This window comes from Protopterus annectens, chromosome 4.part0 (assembly GCF_019279795.1).
Source record: "Protopterus annectens isolate FY-2018-M chromosome 4.part0, PAN1.0, whole genome shotgun sequence".
Lineage (NCBI taxonomy): Eukaryota > Metazoa > Chordata > Ceratodontiformes > Protopteridae > Protopterus > Protopterus annectens.
In genome coordinates this window covers 528,024,747-528,047,124 of record NC_056733.1, presented here as the reverse complement: position 1 = coordinate 528,047,124, position 22,378 = coordinate 528,024,747, and the positions used below count along the sequence as shown (strand labels likewise).

At 47.4% G+C, this 22,378-nt stretch overlaps 1 protein-coding gene across 1 annotated transcript in view; it reads left to right on the top strand.

The window, feature by feature from the left end:
• NIPSNAP1 (nipsnap homolog 1) overlaps nt 1-22,378 on the top strand; it is an 810,051-nt gene that overhangs the window by 408,370 nt on the left and 379,303 nt on the right. The window lies entirely within an intron of this gene.

Sequence of the window (22,378 nt, the reverse complement as noted above, 5' to 3'; positions counted from 1 at the left end):
TGACTGTGTAAACTGTTTAGGTTACTAGTAGGGCAGTTCTAAGGGAAAAAATGAAGACCAGACTTTATGGAGCCAGAAAAAGTTTAACCTTGTTAAACCGGTGCTGCCCGATGCTGCTCTAGTGGCAACTCCGCGCTAAATCGTGCTAAAGCACGCTTGCAGGGGGCTGGAAAAGGCAGGAAATGACCCAAAATGGCCAATGAATTACAAGTTACTGTCTTAAACCACTCCTCTGAGGACAAACAGGCAGCTCAGTACTCCCCACTCAGACTGGTGAGTAAAGAAATTTCCCTCTGACCAAACAAGAAAATGGAGGAACACAGGAACCAAATACAAAGCCCAGGGATCAGCAAAATCTGATCACGGGAACAACTAGCTAGGAAAGTTAGGAAAGCAGAAGTATTTTTTTGTTTTTTTTTTCAAGGTTTTTTACACAGACAGACAGAAAATACAGTAAATGCTTGGTTTTTCGACTAAATGCTATCAAAGGCTAGTACACTTGAGTGTATTAGCCTGTAGGGTAACTTATAAGCAAAACTTAAGCTAAGAAGTGCAGTCAACAAATTAAGCTTAAAAAACAGAGAAACACAGGTAATATCACAATAATATAGGCAGAAACAGTGGTCGAAATGCACAAAAGGTCGAAAAAAGCAATAAAAATGTTTAAAAAATACTTAGAATCAGGAAAGTTGCTTTTTCTGCTCTCTGCTGCTCTAGGAACTCTGCAGGGGACCACGAGGAGCTATGCTGAGTTCTCTATGAGTGTCAGTCAGAAATCTGGGATGACAGACTCTAAAGATCAAGGAATGATGTTTAAACTAGATACAGAAGGAAAAAGTTGTGAAATGTGTGCTTAAATGTTTGAAGTGCAAAGACTGAAAGAATGTGAATTCACTTTTCTAGGTCAAGTGTTATCAGTGAATCATAAATTGCCTAAATGTATGTACAAAAAAATTTGACTCAGTTTAAAATAACTTAAACAGAAGATCCTTCTACATCAGGTCATTTCATAGTGAAAACATTTCACATATACATGTAAACAGAGGGAAATAGCTTACTTTGCTTTTATGAATTTTTATTTATGGGTCAAGGCTGTCTGTCAGGATTTCGTCATATTCAAATAGAGCCTGCCATTTTTCTAGTTCAGCAAGCTCAACAAAAATTCTAGTCACCATGAGGCGTACAAATGAAGGGGAAATGAACAGACTGGACAGTATGTGCATGTTTAACGGACAAACTGATGGGACGAATGGTAAGTGTACTGTACAGGAAACCTGGCAAAATTTATATTATGTGTAGAGCTGCAAGACTAATAAATCTATAAAGTGTGACCATCATCTGCTTTCTAAACAGAAGTGATTTTTGCTATGCCGGATAAAAATTATTTCTCTGGACTTTATACTAGTCAGGGATTCTGGAAAATTATGCTTGATGAAAAGAGTTCTAAGCTGTGCCTATTTAACTCACCTTCAGGAAACAGCACAATTCTCAGATTTCCATTTGGCACTTCATCAGCACCTGAAGTGTTTCAGAGAGCTGTTGTAAAGATAATTGAAGGGCTTGAAGGTGTTATTAGTATTACAGGTAGTACACTGGTACAGGGTGTGCTTTGAGAAAGACATGGTAGAAGAATGATTAAGTGATTGAACAAACTAAAATAGTATAACCTCAAGCTGAACAACACTAAATGCAAAATTATACGAATGGGTTACATTTTGACTTCTGAGAGTGTGAAACTAGATGACAAGAAAATAAGAGCTGTGTTAAAACAGTCTATACTACAGAACAGAGAAGCACTTACAAAACTTCTAAAATACCTTTCAAAGTTTATTCCAAATACATTAGAAATAACTGTTTGATTAAATAAATGATTGAAAGGCTGATAATGGCACTGGAATACTGAACAGCTTTCTACTGAAATGTTGGGGCTTGCAATGCTGAGTCACGAAATGTCAAAAAAAATGAAAATACAGAAGAGTGAACATCGAACATTACTCTTCTCCTATAAACTTTTTTGCAGAGGACAAGCCCCAGAGTTCCAAACTTATATATACCAACTCTGACATTGCTACATCTTGGGAAAAAGAGAATATTTCAAGAAAATGGCAATACTGGACTTTAGTATACAAGTCCTGGTTTTTAGTCATTCAGTCTCCACATTCCAATCCAGTTGATTACCAATTTGAGCTTCTCAGACAGTGATAAAAATCACCAACACCAAAGTGTTTTGTTTTGAACAAGTCTGTTGTATTACATGTAAAAGCCAGACAAAGCAAATGGTGCTATGATTTTGAAAGAAAACAGACTGGTTGACAACACAGCAGCAGCCTCCAAAGTTTATCAGAGAAGATGTGCTTAGATAGAACAAGCATTGCCAGATGTAGTACACTGTTGTGAAAATGTTTCATTAATACAGTCTTGGGAAAAGTGTTTATAGCAAGTGACCATAAGCCACTACAGAATATGTTGAAGAAGTTCTCACAAAGCATAACTAGAATTTATGTACTCACCATAACGTTCGATGTATGTGGTCCATCTCGCCTCACATTCTTACTCACGGGTTGTTCGGCTCCGACTCGGCCAACTTATTTTTCTAGCACAAAGTCTCTAATTGGCTGGGCTAACCTGGTATCCCATGTTGCACTGCTCCATGGCCCCAGATCTAGTTTGCAGCAACCCATAGTCACACCTCATGCACAACCACAGTTCAGTAAGGTAGAACACTATCCAGGGTAGCAAAGAAAAAACAACCAATACCGAAGGGTACTGAGACAAATGTCACCTCCAAATCCTCCAAGAGTGGGGACAGGTAGGAGGGAACGTAAGAATGTAAGGCGAGATGGACCACATACATCGAACATTATGGTGAGTACATAGCTTCTAGATGTTATGTGGTCCAATCTCACCTACATTCTTACTCACGGGACAGTGTCCCCAGCACCTCTATCCTGGGAGGCTCAATGGAAGATGCTCCTGAGAACAGTGGAACCAAAGGAAGCCCGGCCCCTAGAAGCCATGTCTAATTTGTAATGAGTAATGAAGGTGTGAGGAGAAGCCCACATGGCCGCAGCACAAATTTCATCCAAGGATAGCCTGGAATGATAAGCTAATAAAGCAGAAACAGCCCTGGTGGAGTGAGCCTTGATGGGGAATGGTAACTTTCTGCCTGCTGACGAATAGACATAGGATATGCAATCAGAAATCCATCTGGAAATTGTAAACTTAGAAATAGGGGAACCTGTTCTATTTTCTGAAAACAGTTGATCTGAAGTAGGGACTTCATTTGTCAGCAACCTTTGGGTCTTGGATCCAACTTCGGATCCGAGCCGGCAACTTATTTTATAGCTTATGGATCCGAGCTCCTAGCTCCTCCCCTTACCCATAATCCCCTGCCAACCCTGATTGACCTCAGATCTAGTTTGCCGCTCTTAGAAGAGACAGCTGGATTTTAGAGCTCCTGGCGACTTATCAGATAAGTCTTCAAAACTTGTTAAATTCGAATTTTCTTTTTGGTTTAATTCAACAGTGTGCGTGGTTTAGGATCCCTTTTTGTTAATTTCATTAATTTTTAGTGTAATTCCTCCCCTCGCTGGTTCGTAGAGTGTGTGTGTGTTGCTTGTGTTTTTGGGGCCTGGTGTGTTCGGTGCCTTGGGGTTGAACACCTGTCCTCTGGGTGTTCCATTTGCGCAGCGTTCAACCCCAGGGCACTGAAAGAGCGGAGGTCGAAGCTGATCCTGGCGGGACTTTTGCCCCCAGATTCGGCTTCAGCCTCCGGTACTCCCGTGGCTCCTCTTCAGTCCTCGGCGGTAGCCACTCCTGCCCCCCTTCCCCCAGCCGGGAATCAAACTCCCACTAAGACGCCGGAGGAAAGGGAGGCCAGGAGGGAGAAAAGGAGGGAGAAGCACCACAAGCGGCGGGTTGAGGCCTCCGCTTCGGCTCCCCCCCAGCTAAGCAGGCTTCTCCCTCCACGGCTTCCAGGTCCCCTCCTCCTCGGATCCGATCCCCTTGCTTTTCCCCGGGACCCGAGGAGGAGGAGATCCGATCTCCATCGAGGTCATCGAGGCGGCATTCCCGGCCCACCTCGGTGGCCTCATCTTTCTGATGCAGACTTGGACCAGATGATGAGAAGGTTCATCCAGGCCCAGCTGCAGATGGGAGTGCTCTTGCCTCCCCCCCATTCGGGGGGGAGCTCGACACCTTTTTTGCCCCGATAGCTCCTTCTCCGACCTGCTTCCTGGGTTCGGAGCACTCGGAGCTGGGCAGCATTGGAGCCGGGGGTGGGTCAGCGCCGACAGTACTGGGTACTTCGGATTTGACCCTGCTCTCGAGTCTGTCGGGCCCTTCGTTGGATCCAACCTCTCGGAGCCGTGGGCCGAGCTTTGGATCCGAGGGATTCAGTGTGCCTTTGGCTCCGTCCAGATCGGTGCACACGGGTCCTTTGGATCCGATGGCCTCGGCTCCGGTTCCGATCCCTTCATCGGATCCGAGTGGGAGTCGGCTTTTGGACCCCAGGGAGAGCGGCTCCCCCTCAGCCTTCAATGCAGTGGAGAGGGCTCTGTTGAGAGCATCCGGACCCCCGGTCCTTGCATCGGCTCCACCCTGCACTCCCACTCTGTTGGGTCAGGCTTCCATCACCCGAGCCACAGGGACAGCCTGCTTCGATGTCCCAGGTTGCTCCACTGGAACATGATATTGCTGGTGAGACCTCCTCGGACAGTCCCCCCCAAGGAAGTGCCTCGCAAGCATAAGTGTAAGAGGAGACACATGGACTCCCCCGAGTCCTTAACAGAGGACACGGACTTGGATGAAGGGGAAGGCTCCCCAAGGTCACCCCCCGAGGATGTCTCCTTTGGAGACATCATGGAAATGCTCAGGATCAGGGGGGGGGTGGTCTGCCCCCAAGGCTTCCTCCGACGAGTTTGTGTTCCTGTAGGCATTCGAAGCAAGCCCGTCTACCTCTTGGGTGTCCCCTCCGGCCAACCCTCTGGTGGACCTCATCACCATCAGGGCGTGGAAGGAGCCAGACACTGTGAAGCCAGTCCCCAAATGCCCGGATAGAATTTTGAGTCCCCCTGCAGACCAGTCCCATTGGAGCAAGGGTCCCCCCATAGATGCCATGTTGATGGCGGCAGCCACTAAGAGGGAATTAGCTCAGGAGAGTCCCTCGGTCCATCCACCGAGCAAGGAGTCCCGCTCAATGGATCGCCTCGGGAAGTGGGTATTTAGTTCAGCGACCTTCTCAGTAAGGTCCCTGAACTACATGGCACATATCATCAGGATGCAGCGAGATCTTATCAAAGAATATGCTGCTCCCTCCCCAGCGTCCATGTCGGCGGAGGACAAGCAGTTGTACTCCACTCGTATGGCCACTCTAAGATCTGTTTCAAATACCTCTATGCGGCTTTTGTCCCACGCCACAGAGGGAGCCGCTAGAAAGGCGGTGAGCGGGTCTAGTCATGAGACATCAGTCCTGGCTCCAACATTGTGACCATGGAGCCCTTTAAAGCGTCCTTTGAATGCCCCTTTGATGGTTCTGCCTTGTTTGGCAAGACCGTTCAGACACTTGTCCAGGCGAAGGCGGAAGACGTTGTCTGCCGGAGTCCGCTTCTCTGCTCCCCAGAGGTCCTTCTCCAAGAACCAAAAGGGACAGAAGAAGATGTGGTTCCAGAAATCGCAACATTCCCATCCTGCTCCGGACAACCAGTCCTTCCGTGGCAGAGGAGGACAGGGAGGACGCCGCCCTAGAGGCAGAGGGGCCCCGAAAAATTTGGGGTCCAGAGAAACGTTCTCTGATCGGCCCACGCAGCAGCCCTGAGGGGTTGCCTGACTGCTCCACTCTGAAGGCAGTCTGGGGGGCGCTTCTCGAAGCATCTGGCGGCTTGGGAGTCCATTACGTCAGATCACTGGGTGCTTCGTATCATATCCAGAGGTAATTCCACTGCACCATGTCCCCAGACTCAAAAACCTCCCCGATGTACCACCCGATCAGAGGGAGGCGGCAGCTGCAGAAATTCAGCAGCTGCTAGAAAAGAGCCATCCAGCCCGTCCCCCCAGATCAGCTCGGATTAGGGTTTTACTCCAGGTTCTTTCTGGTGCCAAAAAAGACGGGGGACTTGAGACCGATTCTCGACCTTTCACTCTTGAACCTGTCAGTAACCAAAGAAAAATTCCGGATGGTCACCCTCCAATCCATTCTCCCCCTCTTGCGGGAGAGTGACTGGATGTGCTCAACAGACCTCAAGGATGCGTACTACCACATTTTAATGGACAGACGATCCAGGAGGTTTCTCCACTTCCGGCTGGGAGCCAGTCACTATCAGTTCAGGGTCCTTCTCTTTGGTCTCACCACAGCCCTCAGGGTGTTTACCAAAGTTTTAGCAGTGATAGCGGCCCACCTGAGACTCCAGGGAATGCAGGTCCTCCCGTACCTGGACGACTGGCTCCTGTCCGCCCAACAAGGCATCTACTCTGCGCAGCCAGAAATTACTTTCTCCGGCTAGCTCCTCAGCTAGGCATTACAATCAACATGGACAAATCCACCCTTGCTATGACAAAAGTGATAGAGTTCATAGGGGCCAAACTAGATATGAGAAGTCTGCGAGCGTTCCTCACTTCGGAGCAACTTCAAAACCTGAGGCTTCATGTGCGGGCCATCCTCCAATCAAAAGCCCCACCGGCGGAATTGGTTCTGAGGGTGCTAGGCTCCATGGCGGCAGCAATAACTCTTCTTCCATGCGCTCGTCTGAATATGAGGGTGCTACAGTGGACCCTTTTAGTCCAATGGTCCTTTCAGTTTCTTCCCCTCAGTCACCCTATGTCACTCAGCAGGGCTTGCAGGAGGGCCCTCTTATGGTGGCTCCAGTCCCCGGACCTCCATACGGGATGACCCTTCTACATGCCGCCTCCCCTCGCCACGGTGACCACGGACGCCTCTCACCTCGGGTGGGGGGGCATTGTTCATGCAGAACGGTCCAAGGCACGTGGAATGACACAGAGACCTCCTTGCATATCAATGTTCTGGAGATGAGAGCGGTGCTGTTGGCGTTGCAAGCACTTCAGAACCTTCTCCCCGTTGGAACTATTGCGATACAGACGGACAACATGTCAGTTGTCTGGTACATCAACAAACAGGGGGGGAACCAGGTCCTACCCTCTCTGTCAAGAGGCCATGAGGGTGTGGGAATGGGCGATCTCCACCAATCGCTTTCTTATCGCAACGCATATTCCGGGATGGTCCAACATTCTGGCGGACAAGCTCAGCTGCACTATTCTTTCCCCTTACAAATGGTCTCTCAATTCCCAGGTAGCGAAGCGGATTTTTGTGGAATGGGGGCAACCCTGCTGCGATCTTTTTGTCACTCCCTCAAATACGAAATGTTCCAGCTTCTTCACTCTGATTCCCCCCCTCAGGGAAACCCCGAGAGACGCTCTAGTGCATGCTTGGCCTCCTGGTCTACTTTATGCCTATCCTCCTCTACCCCTGATACTGAAACTTATACAGAAAGCCTCTCGGTTGGGGAGCAGAATGATCCTCATTGCCCCATTCTGGCCTCGTCAAACTTGGTTCCCTTACCTGTGGTCTCATCTGGTGCATCCTCTCTGGATTCTGGATCCCATTCCGGATCTAATATCCCATACCTTAGGTCTACCGACCCCGAGTCTGGACAACCTGAAGCTGACAGCTTGGCTGCTCCAGTTCCACTCTTAGTCAGGACTCCCGGCATCTCTTCACCAGTTAAAGCCATCTGGTGGCAGCACATAAACCTTCCACTAGAAAAGTCTATCGCAGTAAATGGAAGCGTTTTTCCATCTCGGCGGAACACCATAACATAGATCCCTTCACGGCTTCGTTACCGTCCGTCTTGGATTTCCTCACCGGACTTTTCAGCGGGAGCTAGCTGTTCTACGGTCAAGGTTCAATTGGCAGCCATTTCTCATTACCATGTGGGACACGAGACAGGTCCTTTGATGACTGCGAAATTATGTAAAACCTTCCTCAAGGGTACTTTCCTGCTCAGGCCTCCTGTCAAGGAAGCTGTACCCCCTTGGGATCTATCATTAGTCCTTCAAGCCTTGACTGTCCCTCCCTTTGAACCAGCTGCCTCGGCCGAACTTAAATATCTTTCCTGGAAAATGGCGTTCCTTGTCGCCATCACTTCAGCGAAAAGTTTCCGAACTTCAGGCCCTTTGTGCGAAACTTCCCTACTTGATTTTTCATCAGGATAGAGTGTACCTCAGGACCAGTCCCTCCTTTCTTCCTAAGGTGGCCTCAGAAACCAATATCAGTCAGTCCATTAACCTGCCAGTTTTCTTCCCTAAGTACCAGAATAAAGGAGAATACAAGCTGCATTCCTTAGACGTGCACAGACAACTGCGCTTCTACAGCCATAGGACTGCTGGTTACAGACAATCCGATCAGTTGTTCATTTCCTTTGCCAAATTCAATTTGGGTAAAGCTATTTCTAAGGTCACCTTATTACGATGGATTTCACAGTGTATTCTTCTGGCCTATGAAACTTCTGGGAGGCCCGCACCTCAGGGAGTACGGGCGCATTCTACTCGCTCCATATCTACTTCTGCCGCCTTTAGATCTAGAGTATCTTTGGATGATATTTGCTCTGCAGCCACTTGGGCCTCATCTCATACCTTTATCAACCATTATAAGCTGGACGTTATTTCCAGAGGAGAGCATCCTTTGGCTCCAGTGCTCGAACATCCTTCCATGATGGCCGCCCAAGATTCAGGTAGCTGGGGACTCTGTCCCAAAGGTTGCTGACAAATGAAGTCCCTACTTCAGATTAAGAAGTTATGTACTCACCATAATGTTCCATTTGAGTAGGTGACTTCATTTGTCTGCAACCACCCCCCCTCCTTCGCCCTGGCCTTCAGAAGTTAATTCTTGAATGTCCTTTCTTAGTCCCTTTCGGGACGTTTTTGGTCTGAATTTTGGTATAAGGGCAAACTTGATCTGAGGTCAATCAGGGTTGGCAGGGGATTATGGGTAAGGGGAGGAGCTAGGAGCTCGGATCCATAAGTTGTAAAATAAGTTGCCGGCTCGGTTCCGAAGTCGGATCCAAGACCCAAAGGTTGCAGACAAATGAAGTCACCTACTCAGATGGAACGTTATGGTGAGTACATAACTTCTTAGTCAGACTTACGAAGTTGTTTTCTCCTGTGTAAGTAAAATCGAATCTGCCTGTGTACGTCCAACTGATGAAACTTAAACTCCGCCTTGTTGGAAAATTGAGGGAAGAAAACTGGCATCTCAATGGATTGATTGAGATTAACGGCAGAAGTTACTTTCGGAAGAAAGGACGGATTAGGTCTTAAGGAAACCCTGTCCTTATGAAAGATTAAATAAGGGGATTTGATGGACAACGCTTGAATCTCCGACACCTGTCTGCCTGATGTGATAGCTATTAAGAATGCAGTCTTCCAAGACAGAAATTTTAATTCACAGGTGGCAGCTGGTTTGAAAGGTGATGACGTCAGAGCCTGTAAAACAAAATTTAAATCATATGGCATGATGGGTTCTGACACAGGAGGCTGTAGCAACAAGGTGTCCCTCAAAAAGGCCTTAACATAGTTTATGAGCCATGAGAGAAGGTTCGTAAGAGGTATGAAAATTAGAAATAGCAGCCAGCTGGACCTTAATGGTCGCAGGAGCAGAACCCTGCTGAAAAAGTGTGGATAAAAAATCTAAGACAGCAGGGATGGGGGCTGTGAAAGGATCCAGTCCCTGGGCCTGAGCCCAAATTGAAAATCTTTTCCACTTGCTGAAGTAAATCTTCCTGGTAGAAAATTTATGAGAAGAAGATAAAATGTGTACTACCTCAGGTGAAAAACGATGAAGTCTGACTAAAGATGGAAGTGGAGTAGCCAGGCTGTCAACCTGAGGGTCCGCAGGGGAGGATGAGACTGTCCCGACATGTGTGTCAGTAGTTCTGGTGCTGGGTCCAGAGTCCAAGGACTGTCCACTGCATACTGATGAAGAAAGGAGAACCAGACTTGGTGAGGCCAGTGTGGGGCAATTAGAATCATCTTGCTTCCCGAGGAAATGGCTTTCTGACTCACTCTTGGTAGCAGACGAAACGGAGGGAAAGCATAGAGCAGACCGGAAGGCCAATCATGGACTAGAGCGTCCCTGGGTGACTCCCCCTGTGGGGGGATCAGCGTGAAGTAGTTGCTGCACTTGGCATTGTGGGGATTGGCAAAAAGGTTGCAGCAAGGCTGACCCCACCTGTTGAAAATCTGTTCCGCAACTCGGCAGTTCAGGGACCACTCGTAAGGCATCAGAATAGATTTGCTTAGCCTGTCTGCTATCACACTGGCCTTCCCCAGAATGTGCATTGCCACTAGGAACCGTCGGGAAGACACTGCCCACTGCCACACTCGCATGGCTTCTCTGCATAAGGGGTAAGATATGGTTCCCCCTTGCTTGTTCAGGTACCACACCACGGACATGTTGTCTGAGTGAATCGCAATCGTCCCTAGGGGGAGAGAGCTCTGCAGTGCTTGCAATGCCAGTAACACTGCTCTCATCTCTAGGACATTGATGTGCAGATGTACCTCGTGATCTTGCCAGGTGCCTTGGACCGTAATGCCAAGATAATGCCCCCCCCCACCCCATCTGGGAGGCGTACGTGGTCACCATGGCAACTGGTGGCATAGGAATAAACGGGTTCCCTTTGTTCAAGTTGGTGGAGCATAGCCACCAACAGAGGTCCTGTTTGCACCGATCGGTGAGTAGGATCAAATGGGACAGGAGAAGTTTCCAAAAGGACCATTGGGCAGACAGGAGCCACTGCAGAAGCCTCATGTGTAATCTGGCTAGAGGCACTAACATAATGGTGGCTGCCATGGATCCCAGGAGCTGTAGAAACCATCTGGCCTGAACCTTCTTGAGGGGTAGCAACGCGTGAACCTGACCCTGCAACACCTCTATCCTTTCTTGGGGCAGGAACGCCCGCATATGAACGGTATCTAGCTCTGCGCCTATAAATGTGACACTCTGTGAGGGCAGCAAGGCAGACTTTCCCCAGTTCAAGGTAATTCCTAGCTGATGACAAAGGGCAATGGTCTTTTCCCTGGCCTGAATGAGAAGATGCCTGGTGGGGGCGGTGAGGAGCCAGTTGTCCAGGTATGGAAGCACTTGAAATCCTTGATGTCTCAGGTGAGCTGTCACCACTGCCAAACACTTGGTGAACACCCTTGGGGCTGTGGAGAGACCAAAGGGCAGGGCAAGAAACTGGAAATGACTGGCTCCCAGCCGGAAGCGTAAGTGACTCCTGGATGCCCTGTCCATTTTGATATGGTAGTGAGCATCCTTGAGGTCGATGGAGCACATCCATACTTCTTTTCCCAGTAATGGAAAAATAGACTGAAGGGTGACCATTCGGAACTTGGACTTTAGAACGTAGTGATTCAGTCGGCTGAGATCCAAGATGGGTCTCAGGTCCCCTGTTTTTTTCGGCACCAAAAAGAGTCTTGAGTAAGTCCCTAATCCGATCTGGTCTGAGGGGACAGGTTGGAGGACTCCTTTTTCCAGCAACTTTGAAATTTCTAGTGTTGCGTGACTCCTTTGACTGGGTGGAACGTCTGGGATTCTCTTGGGTGGAGGGGGATCTGACAACAAGGGGATGGAATAACCTCCGGTAACTATACAAAGCACCCATCGATCCTGAGTGATACTTGCCCAGGCTTCCGGGTACAATGAAATGCGGCCCCCGACTGGCTCCGGAACAGCACAGTCAGGCAATACATCAGGGACGATGATAGGAAGGCCCGAGAAAGGAATCACAGTCTCCTGAAATGCGAGGGCCTCCTCGGCCCCTAGGGCGGCGTCTCCCAGAATAGCCACCCCTCCTCTGCCTCTGGAGGGGGACTCACCTTGAGCAGCAGGGAAAGACTTCACTGACTTTTTAACCACATTTTTCCTCCCCTCTGAGCCTTGGGGTAAGGCCTAGATGGAAGGGAAAAATGGACCCCAACGGCAGACAGGGTCTTTCCCTCTTGCTCGCATCTGGTGAGGGTGTCTTTCACTTTGGTCCCAAAGAGTGAGGACCCATCAAAGGAGGCGTCAGTGAAGGAAGACTTGAAGGCCTCCGCGAAATGACACAGGTGCATTCAGGCTTGCCTCCTGAGGGCTACACCTGAGCTAGCTGCCCTGCTCGCCCCCTCGGCTGCATAAGATATGAGCCTCATGGATGAGTTGACAATCGAGCCAAGAGTAGACAATTGGGTGTTAACCGTCTGTGTTAACGCCATAGGTACGTTACCCGTTAGAGTATTTCCTAACTCTTTAAGGAGATCTCTCTGGAGCTGAGTAAAATGACAAAGATAATTCAGAGACCGAAGGGTGAAGGTCGCTTAAGAGAGGGTACGCTTCCCATACAGATCCACACTCCTGGACTCCTTGTTAGGATGATGGACGGAGGAAGAAGACTCTGCTACTTTCTGCTGAGTGGCCGCCGCCACCACCATGGCATCCACAGAAACCCCTTTGGACAGGAACTCTTTCCCAGGGGGAGCTGAAAGGAATTTATTGGGGCATCTGGGTACAGGTTCCACCGAGTTAGGAGTCTCCCACGCCCTTCGACAGATCAAATCTAGGAGCTCATCAAAGGGTGGAGACACCCAGGAGGCAGAGGGTAGAGCCTCAAAGGCCTTGAGGAATACCGACTCCTCCTCAGAGGGGGTTTTGGATGACCAGCCGCCTCTCTGCCTCAAAATCTCCAGGATGTCGGAGAAAGAGACGTCATCAGAGGACGACTTGGGGGACCCTCTGACTCTTCGAGGTCGGTATCAGAAGTGAGAGACTCATCCTGGGTGTCTATGTGCTTCCTGTTGCACAACTTCTTTCTTGGGAGATCCTCAGGCACAGACTCCGAGCGGCCCTCAGAAAGCTGGGGACCACTCATGGGGGTATCCCCAGACCTTGGGGCTCCACCATCAACCGACAGGGGGACATCAGAGGCTCTCGCCGGTGTGGAAGGGGATGGAATGACCGATCCGGGTGATGTCACTGAAGATCTGGCCAGTGCGCTCCTCATGGCTTTGAAGGTGGGTCCCCCTGAATCCGAGGACTGACCAACCTCCGAGGCCACGACCGGAGCTGAAGTTCCCCGAGCCGAAGTGCCGAGAGGGAGGCTCGGAACCGACAAAAGTCCCGAAGTATCCCCCTTGGGCCCGACAGAGGAAACCCGGATCCCGAAACCAGAGGACGGAGCCGACATGGTTGGAGCTGACGTCGGCAGCGATAAAGCCTTAAGAGGTATCGGAGCCGGCAGAACATCACCCGGAGCAGAACACTCCGGCTCCGAAGACAAGGAGGTGTTCGGAGGAGGAAACATCGGTGCACTCATCGGGACTGGCTCCAGAGCCGACTGGGTCGGAGCCGAAAATAATTTTGCCAACACAGGCGACTGCAGGAGCCTCTGGACCACCCTATCAACATCCAAATCAGAGAGTCAAGAGGATTTGGAGGAGAGAGAAGGTGACTGTGATCTCCTATCTGGAGATCCTTTTCTGACACTAGGAGACCAGCTCCAAATAGGCTCTAACAGGATTGGAGCCGAGGCTGATTCAAGAACCACAGCTACCTCCTCCGGCCCCGAGGACAAGGGAGCCGAGGAGGTAGAATCCAATTTGGTAGTCTTCTCCGGTGGCTCCGATGAAACAGATGGAGCTGGAGATCTCTTCTTAGCCTTAGAAGTCTTGGCTTTAGTTTGTGAACCAGAGGAAGAGTCCAAGGACTCCTCAAAGGAAGGCTTTAGAAGACCCTTCAGTATAAGTTTATTTTTTCTTTCCTGTAACACCCTTGGGCTGAATGCGTGACAAAAGCTACAGGACTCTTGTAAATGTATAGCCCCCAGGCAGTATACACAAATGGAATGTCCATCTGTTATGGACATCTTGTAGCTGCATTTAGAACACTTCTTAAACCCAGAGGGTTTATGTTCGCCTGATCCTTTGACATATCAAAGAGCACTGTACACAACACAACAAGCAACAGGACCTTAGTCCAACAACGGTTAAGGTGGGAAACTACCGCTAACAACTGCTGACAAGAATCTCTAATTTAAACGATTCTTGACACGACTAACGCACACACACAGAAGTGAGGAACAAAACGCTTTTCTTTCACAGGAACAGACAAACTATACAGTGGAGGGAGGACTAGGTCCTCTAATTTAAACGGGCCTAGCCCGTAGGAACAGAGGGATACCACAAAACAAATCACTCACACTACAACACACGCTAAACAACAAGAGCAATTAGCTATTAAAATAGCTTTTGTGAAGAAAAAACACAATTTTCAGAGATAAAAAAGAAGTTTTAAAGCTACTTAGCCACAGCCAAGCGAGACCATGTCCTAGCTACATGAGCGGCAAACGAGATCTGGGGCTATGGAGCGGTGCAACATGGGATACCAGGTTATCCCAGCCAATTAGAGACTTTGTGCTAGAAAAATAAGTTGCCCATGTCGGAGCCGATGTTCGGCTCCGAACCCGTGAGTAAGAATGTAGGCGAGATTGGATCACATAACATCCTGAGTTACAAAAATACTGTTGTGTTTACTGAACTAGGACTTGAGTTCATATGAGATTACTAGGCTAATGGGCCTGGAGCCCTTACAACCCAAGCCAAGAGTTCACCCCCCCCCCAAAAAAAAAATCCCTCAGTCAGCACATGCTGCCCCTGTCAGTGAGGGATACAGGTGGAATCCCTGGGACAAATTTGTGGTTTTCCATCCATTTATCAAGGTTGCGCTTGAAGAAAGCCAGTGAGGTACTCTATTTGACATGTATGGGAAGTCTATTCCAGAGATGGGGCAGCCTCTGGGAGACAAACCTGTCTCTCTAGCAGGTTTTGTTGATGTCGCATATTAGACTTAGGGGTTTTGAGTGGGTAAAGTACAAGGAGTTAGACTTATGGATATGGACCATCTCTAGTACGGCAGGGTCAGACATTGTCTTGTAGGTGAGACACAGATCACCTCTAAGTAATCTGCACGATACAGAGTAGAGTGAGAGTGATTTGAGCATGTCCACATAGGACTGGTGCTGGAGGCCATGGATTCTCTTTGTGAGGTATTTCTGTGGCCTTTCCAGTTGGTGCAGGTGTTTGGGAAAGGTACATACCAAATGGGGTGTTATACTCAATTATTGGCCTAATAAGGAAGGAGTACAGAGAGGTAATAACCTCCTTTTTTCTGGATGCAAGCCCTTCACTTATGAGATGAACCAAGTAAAACGCTTTTCTGACCACTGTCGCTACATGATGGTCGAATGTGAGATTGTTGTCAACCTGAGTACCCAGGTCTCTCACCAAAGGTTGTGTGCTTAGGGGGTTGCCTTGATGCAGTAATCAGTGTTTTTGCCAAATGGTATAATAAATTTTTTGCATTTAATTTAAGACCATCACTTTGGCACCAGTCATCTGTTGCTGTTAGACCCTCTTGCAGTATGTTATTTGGGGAGACAATGACAACACCCAACTTATAGTCATCCACAAACTTGGTCAGCCACAGGCCTTTTGTCTTTGCCTGAATGTCTGAGAAGCTGATGCCAAACAGCAGGGGACCCAGGACAGATCCCTAGGGAACACCACTAGTGACAGGTCTGCCGTCGGAGATAGAGGTGACTATTTTGACCTTGTGGGTCCTATCGGTGAACCAGTTGGCCACCCACCTGATGAGACAGGGATTTGCACCAAGTTGCATTACCTTTTAATGATGCCCGAGTGAGGGATTGTGTCAAAGGCTTTGACCAAGTCAAGGTAAGCTGCATGTACTGACTTTCCCCTCATCCAGGGCATTGGTGACAGTCTCAAAGCAGTCAACAAAGTTCAAAAGGCAAGGTCTGCCCTTGACAAATCTGAACTGGGTGGGGTCAAGCACTTGTAGATTGCCTATGATCTTGTCTATGAGATCTATAATAATACGCTCCATGGCTTTACAGATCAGACTTGCCAAGCTAATGGGGTGATGGTTTCCAAGGTCAGTAGTGGCACCACCTTTGTGCAAGGGAATGACAATTGCAGTTCTCCACTGTACTGGAATGAAGCCTGTACTTAAGCTGTGGTTGAACAAGGTGCTCAATGGCGAAGTTAGTTCTTGCTGGAGATGGTGTAGAATACAGCCTGGGAAACTATCAGGTCCAACGAAATCTATGTTCTTTGCCTTGGACAAGGCCTTTAACTCTTGATCTATGGTGATGTGAGGTGCAGGACAAGTATCAGTGATGATGAATGGGCCTTTGGGGGTGGATACAGGATGACGTTTGAACTGAACTAAGTCAACAGGATCAGTGTAAGTGGTACCATTAAGTATTAATTTGGAACAAACCTGGGCTTTGCCATGGAGGTTTCTGATATAATTATAGGCCAAGAAAAGGAATGTAAACAGCAGATATCCCTTATTATCCTTTATATCTGGCAAAGAAGCAAAAGGGTCTTCTTGGAGATGAAAAGGTAGTTAATTGAGCTATACAGCAGCTACCACTACTTACTACAGGATATGTACCCAAAGAGTGTCGTACAGCAACAGTGGTCCCTCTCCACAAAGGTGGTGCCTCAACGGATCCTGGAAACTATCGCCCCATAAGCCTGACTAGCTTGGTCTGCAAAGCTATGGAAAAGATCATGATGTACCTCATAAATAAAGATATTGGGGACCTACAGACACTGGATCCTACCCAGTTCGGCTTTGTTAAGGGCAGATCCTGCCTCTTAAACCCGGTCGATTTCTATGAAACAGTCACCAAGGCCATTGATGAGGGGAAGGTGGTTCACACAGCCTACCTGGACCTCGCAAAAGCCTTCGATACAATACCCCACTCGGGCATTATAGATAAGCTCACCAGCTTAAATATAAACCCCTATGTCACTAGATGGGTTGCAAACTGGCTCAAGGACAGAACCCACATGGTAAGAATTGCTGGAGCCATGTCAGACTCCAAACCAGTTACAAGTGGCGTCCCACAAGGCTCAGTCCTGGGACCTCCCTTGTTGGTATATATTTCTCGGAGGTACAGGCCAACACGGAAGGACTGTGGCTGACCAAGTTCGCAGATGACTGCAAACTGGGTGCCATAATTGACTCTCCAGCCGACACAAGCATCCTCCAAAAGGGCCTCATAGAAACAGACAACTGGTGCCAGAGCCATGGCCTCAAGCTTAGCATACAAAGTGTATAGTCATCCTTTGGCAAAAACAAAGTGCCCACAAATTACCACATAGGTGGTAATCCATTAAGTACAGAAGAAGTAATTAGGGACCTGGGGACCCAGGTTGATAGCACTCTCTCATTTGACAACCACATGGCCAAAGTGGTTAGAAAAACATTTTATATAGCCCATCTAATCATGAAGGGATTCACATCTAGATCAGGGGAGGTCATTGTGCCTCTTTACTCATCCCTCATCAGGCCCATAATTGAGTACAATGCCCCTTTTGGGATGTACCTTACCAGACACCTGCAGCAACTGGAAAGACCCCAAAAGTACCTCACCAAGAGGATCAATGGGCTCAAACAGATGCCATATGTGGCCCGGTTAAAGAAACTCCAGCTCTACTCAGTGGCATACCGCCTGCTCAGAGGCGATCTGTGCCTGAAGTATAAAGCCATGTCCAACCCGGAATTAATGGATATGCTGCACCTCAGAAAATCCAAATCCCATCGAGCTACGCACTCGAGAGACTTGAACCTCAGCACTGAAATAAATAGGACATGCTGGAGGGACAGATTCATAACCCATAGGCTCCCTTCACTCTAGAATAAAATCCCAGTCCAGGTTAGGCAGAGTCCCTCACTGACTCTCTTCAAGAGGAATCTTGATGAGTGGATGGGAGATCGTAGGTTTACCCCGGGTATCACATCTGTGTCACTGTTAGACAGAGGCACAGTATACTAACCTCGAAAAAGGGCATAGCAAAATTAATTTAAAATGGGTGGCGAAAGCCAAACACACTCTGGCTAGGCTTATAAATGCCCTAGGGCAGATAGCCTAGTATGAACCTATGAACCTATAAAAAAAGGAACTTTATGTTTTGGAAATGCCCTGATTATTCAGAAACGACAGAATGGCCAAAACAGATGACTGCCAAGAGAAAACTAATACATCCTTAATTTTCATTCAAAGAAAAGAATCACTGCATACAAAGATTATTTTATAAAGCAAACACAGTCAAACCAGTTGAAATAAGTATTGGTATATGCACATGACTTTTTACCTGGACATAATGAAACATAAGTGTTTGAGATACAGTTTTGTGGCCAGGAATGTCTGTATAAACACAGCAAGAAGTTTAAAACTATGCTAAACTTGTCACAATAATAATCCAAGAGAAGCTGTGTTACTATATTAATTTCTCTCAAAATCAACACGAAAGACTTGGTCAGAGCTGTTTAATTTCAAAGAGTGTATGCATTACATCTATGCTGATTCGGACTTAAAGTTTTCAAAAGCTGTAAGCATGCACTTAAAACAATCATCTTCAGAAATGATATTCCAGATGTAGTTGTAATATAAAATGGTCCACAGTATTGTCAGCATAAAACTTCAGATATTTTCAGAGCACTGCAAGTTTCAGCATGTTACATTCAGTATTAACTATGCACAATTTAATGGTGAAGAGGACACAGGAATGCAGCCTATGGAATATTTAATGAAGAAATTGCAGAGCCTTAGCAGGGACTGTTATGGAGATGCTTGCTTATCATTTGTGGAATGCAGAAATACTCCACTAAAAGGTACTGGTCTTTCATCTTTCCATTATTTATATATTATAGCTTCAAAGGAAGCATTCACACATCTGTTTTTTTTTTGTTGAGCCCTAAGAAAAAATCAGATACAAGAGACTGGACAAAATACATGCCAAGATAAAGACAGTAAAACTGTTTGATCTGACGGAATAACATAAGGTAAGAAATAGTTCTGATGAAGTGCGAGTCAAGGTCATTTGTTGTTGAAACAGCAAACTACAAAGTGCCGAGAACAAACAAGAAATATGTTGTCAAAGATAATTGCCTCAGAGTGACTGACTGAGCCAAACTGATTTTGCCCCAAATGCTTGAAGTGCTGACATATCTAGGGAAGTCCAAAAAATATGTACAAGTGAGTCAAACAACCATGGTCCAGCCAAATAAATATTCAAAAGATGTATTTATTGGAAAAAAGGTTAGCTCTTTTGCGGGGTTACCGCTTCATCAGACCAAATACAGAATGAAAGTAAAAACTTTTAGTTATGTACTTACCATAACTTCGGATGTATGGGATCCATCTCGCCTACATTCATGACAGATGGGTTCGGAGCCGATCCATCGGCTCGACTGCTACTAATACACTAGCAGGAAGGCTCTCATTGGCTGGGCTACTCGCTCTCCCAGGATGCACTAGACCTGCTTGCCCAGATCTTGTTTGTTACTTTCATACATCCATGCAAACACAGAAAGGTAGTAATCACTATAACCAACTAAAGTTCTTCAGAAAGAGCGCCAAGAAAAAAGGACTACAGCTCCTCTAAATCCAAATGGCAGGGGAAGGAGGGTGGGTACTTATGAATGTGGCGAGATGGATCCCATACATCCGAAGTTATGGTAAGTACATAACTAAAGATGTAATGGGATCCTATCTCGCCTACATTCATGACAGATGGGACAGCGTCCCTAGCACCTACATCCCGGGTGGCTCATTGGAACACACTCCTGAGAACTGTGGAACCAAAGGAAGCTCTGCCTCGAGAAACCACATCCAATTTGTAATGAGAAATGAAAGTGTGCGAGAAGTCCAGATTGCCGCAGCACAAATATCATCTATTGATAACTTGGAGTGAAAAGCTACGGAAGTAGTCATTGCCCTTGTAGAATGAGCCTTGACTGGAAAGGGGAGGTGTTTGTTAGCCTGTGAATAAACAAAAATGATACAATCTTTAATCCATTTAGATATGGAGGTTTTTGTTACTGGTTGACCCAATTTGTTCACTGCAAAGGAAACAAACAATTGATTTGATTTCCGCGTTTGAGCGGTTCTATTCAAATAAAAACACAGTTGTCTATGTACGTCCAATTGATGCAAAGTATATTCTGCGTTGTTAGAGAATTCTGGGAAAAATACAGGGAGTTCTATAGTTTGTTGCATACAGAAAGAGGAGGCCACTTTTGGTATAAATGCAGGGTTTAATTTCAATGAAACTCTATGCTTGTGAAAAATCAAGTAGGGAGGATCAGAACAAAGAGCTTGAAGTTCTGAAACTCGCCTAGCAGATGTTATGGCTACTAAAAAGGCCGTTTTCCAAGACAGAAATTTTAAATCACAAGTAGCAGCTGGTTCGAAAGGACGGGCAGTTAGGGCAGCAAGAACCATATTCAAATCCCAAGGGGGAACAGGATGAGATAAAGGAGGCCTAAGGAGCCAAGCCCCTTTAAGGAAGGCCTTACAAAGTTTGTGAGACATCAATGAAGGTTCACAGGAAGCATGAAAATTAGAGATGGCCGCTAGCTGAACCTTAATGGTAGAAACTGAAGAGCCCGACTGAAAAAGGGAGGCCAGAAAATTCAGAACCTCCGATATTGGTGCAGTAATAGGATCTATACCCCGTTCTTGAGCCCAGAAGGCAAACCTTTTCCATTTACTGGAATAAAGTTTGATGGTGGAAGGTTTATGAGAAGAAGACAGTATGTGAACCCGTCCGAAAGAGCATTGTCACGGACTAAGGATGGAAGTGGAGTAACCATGCTGCCAACTTCAGGGACCTGAGAGACGGATGAAGCCATCCTGACTGATGAGTCAACAGGTCTGGCACGGATCCAGAAACCATGGACCTTCTATCGCATGCCTCTGTAGGAAAGGAAACCAAACTTAGCCGAGGCCAGTGCGGGGCAATCAAAATCATCTCGCTCTCCATGTAAATGGCCTTCTGTATCACCCTCGGTAGGAGGGAACGGAGGAAGGCATAGAAGACCGGGGCCAAATGTGAGTCAGAGCATCCTGGGAATCTGTCCCTGAGAAGGGAACAGTGTGAAGAACTCTCTGCATTTAGCATTGTGAGGACTGGCAAACAGGTAGCAAGGATGACCCCATCTGTCGAAGATTTTCGCAGCTATATTCTGGTTGAGGACCACTCGTGGGGTAAAAGAATGGTCCTGCTTAATCTGTCCGCAATCACATTGGACTTCCCGGTATGCGTTGCCATTAGAAAGCTGGTTGTAGCTACCGCCCAGTGCCAAAGTCTCATGGCTTCTCTGCATAGTGGGTAAGACCTGGTTCCACCTTGCTTGTTTATGTACCATACCACCGACATGTTGTCGGATAGAATAACAATTGGACCCTGTGGAAGGCGTGATGGAGGAAGCTTGGAGTACCAATAGTACGCTCTCATTTCCAGGACATTGATATGCAAATCGTTTCCTGGGTCTGCCATGTGCCTTGGACCGACCTGTCCAGGTAGACCCCCACCCTACCTGGGAGGCGTCCGTAGTCACAGTGGCAGGACGTTGAGGTATAAAGGTAGCCCTGGTCGAGATCTGATTGGAGAAGCCACCAATGCAGATCTCGGCCGGCAACTCGTGATTATGATTAAGTGGTTCAAGGGAAGTTCCTGATAAGACCATTGAACCGACAGTAGCCATTGAAGAATTGTGAAGTCTGGCTAAGGGAACTAGAAGTATGGTCGGCGCCATCGAGCCCAACAGTTGTAGGATCCGATGGGCGGGCTTTGTAAGTGGAGGCAGGATTTGACTTGATCTTGTAGATCTGAATTCTTGCTGCGGTAAAAGGCGCATTCTTTTTGTGTCTAAGTCTGCGCCTATGAAAGTAATATGCTGAGAAGGCTGTAGTACAGATTTTGCAAACTGAATGTGATCCCCAAGAAGCGGCCCAAGGTGAGCGTGGCTCTGGCGCTTGGAGTAGTAGATGCTCCGAGGTGGCAGTAAGAAGCCAGTCGTCTAGATAAGGAAACACCTGGAATCCCAGACTTCTCAGGTGAGCAGTTACCACTGCCAGACACTTGAGTGAACACCCTGGGGGCTGTGGTGAGACCAAAGGGCAGTGCCGGGTGGAAATGACTGACTCCGGTGAGCGTAAATGTCTCCTGGACTCTTGAGCTATGGGAATGTGATAGTAAGCGTCCTGGAGATCTATGGAGCACATCCATGCATCTTTTCCAGCAAAGGAAGAATAGATTGAAGAGTGACCATTGAATTTGGACTTCTTTACGAAGCGATTCAATGAACTGAGGTCCAAAATGGGCCTGAAGTCCCTGTCTTTTTGGTACCAAAAATAACTTTGAGTAAGTTCCTGATCCGATCTGGTCGATGGGGACAGGCTGGATGGCTCTTTTCTAGCAGCTTTGAAACTTCTAATGCTGCTTGATCCCA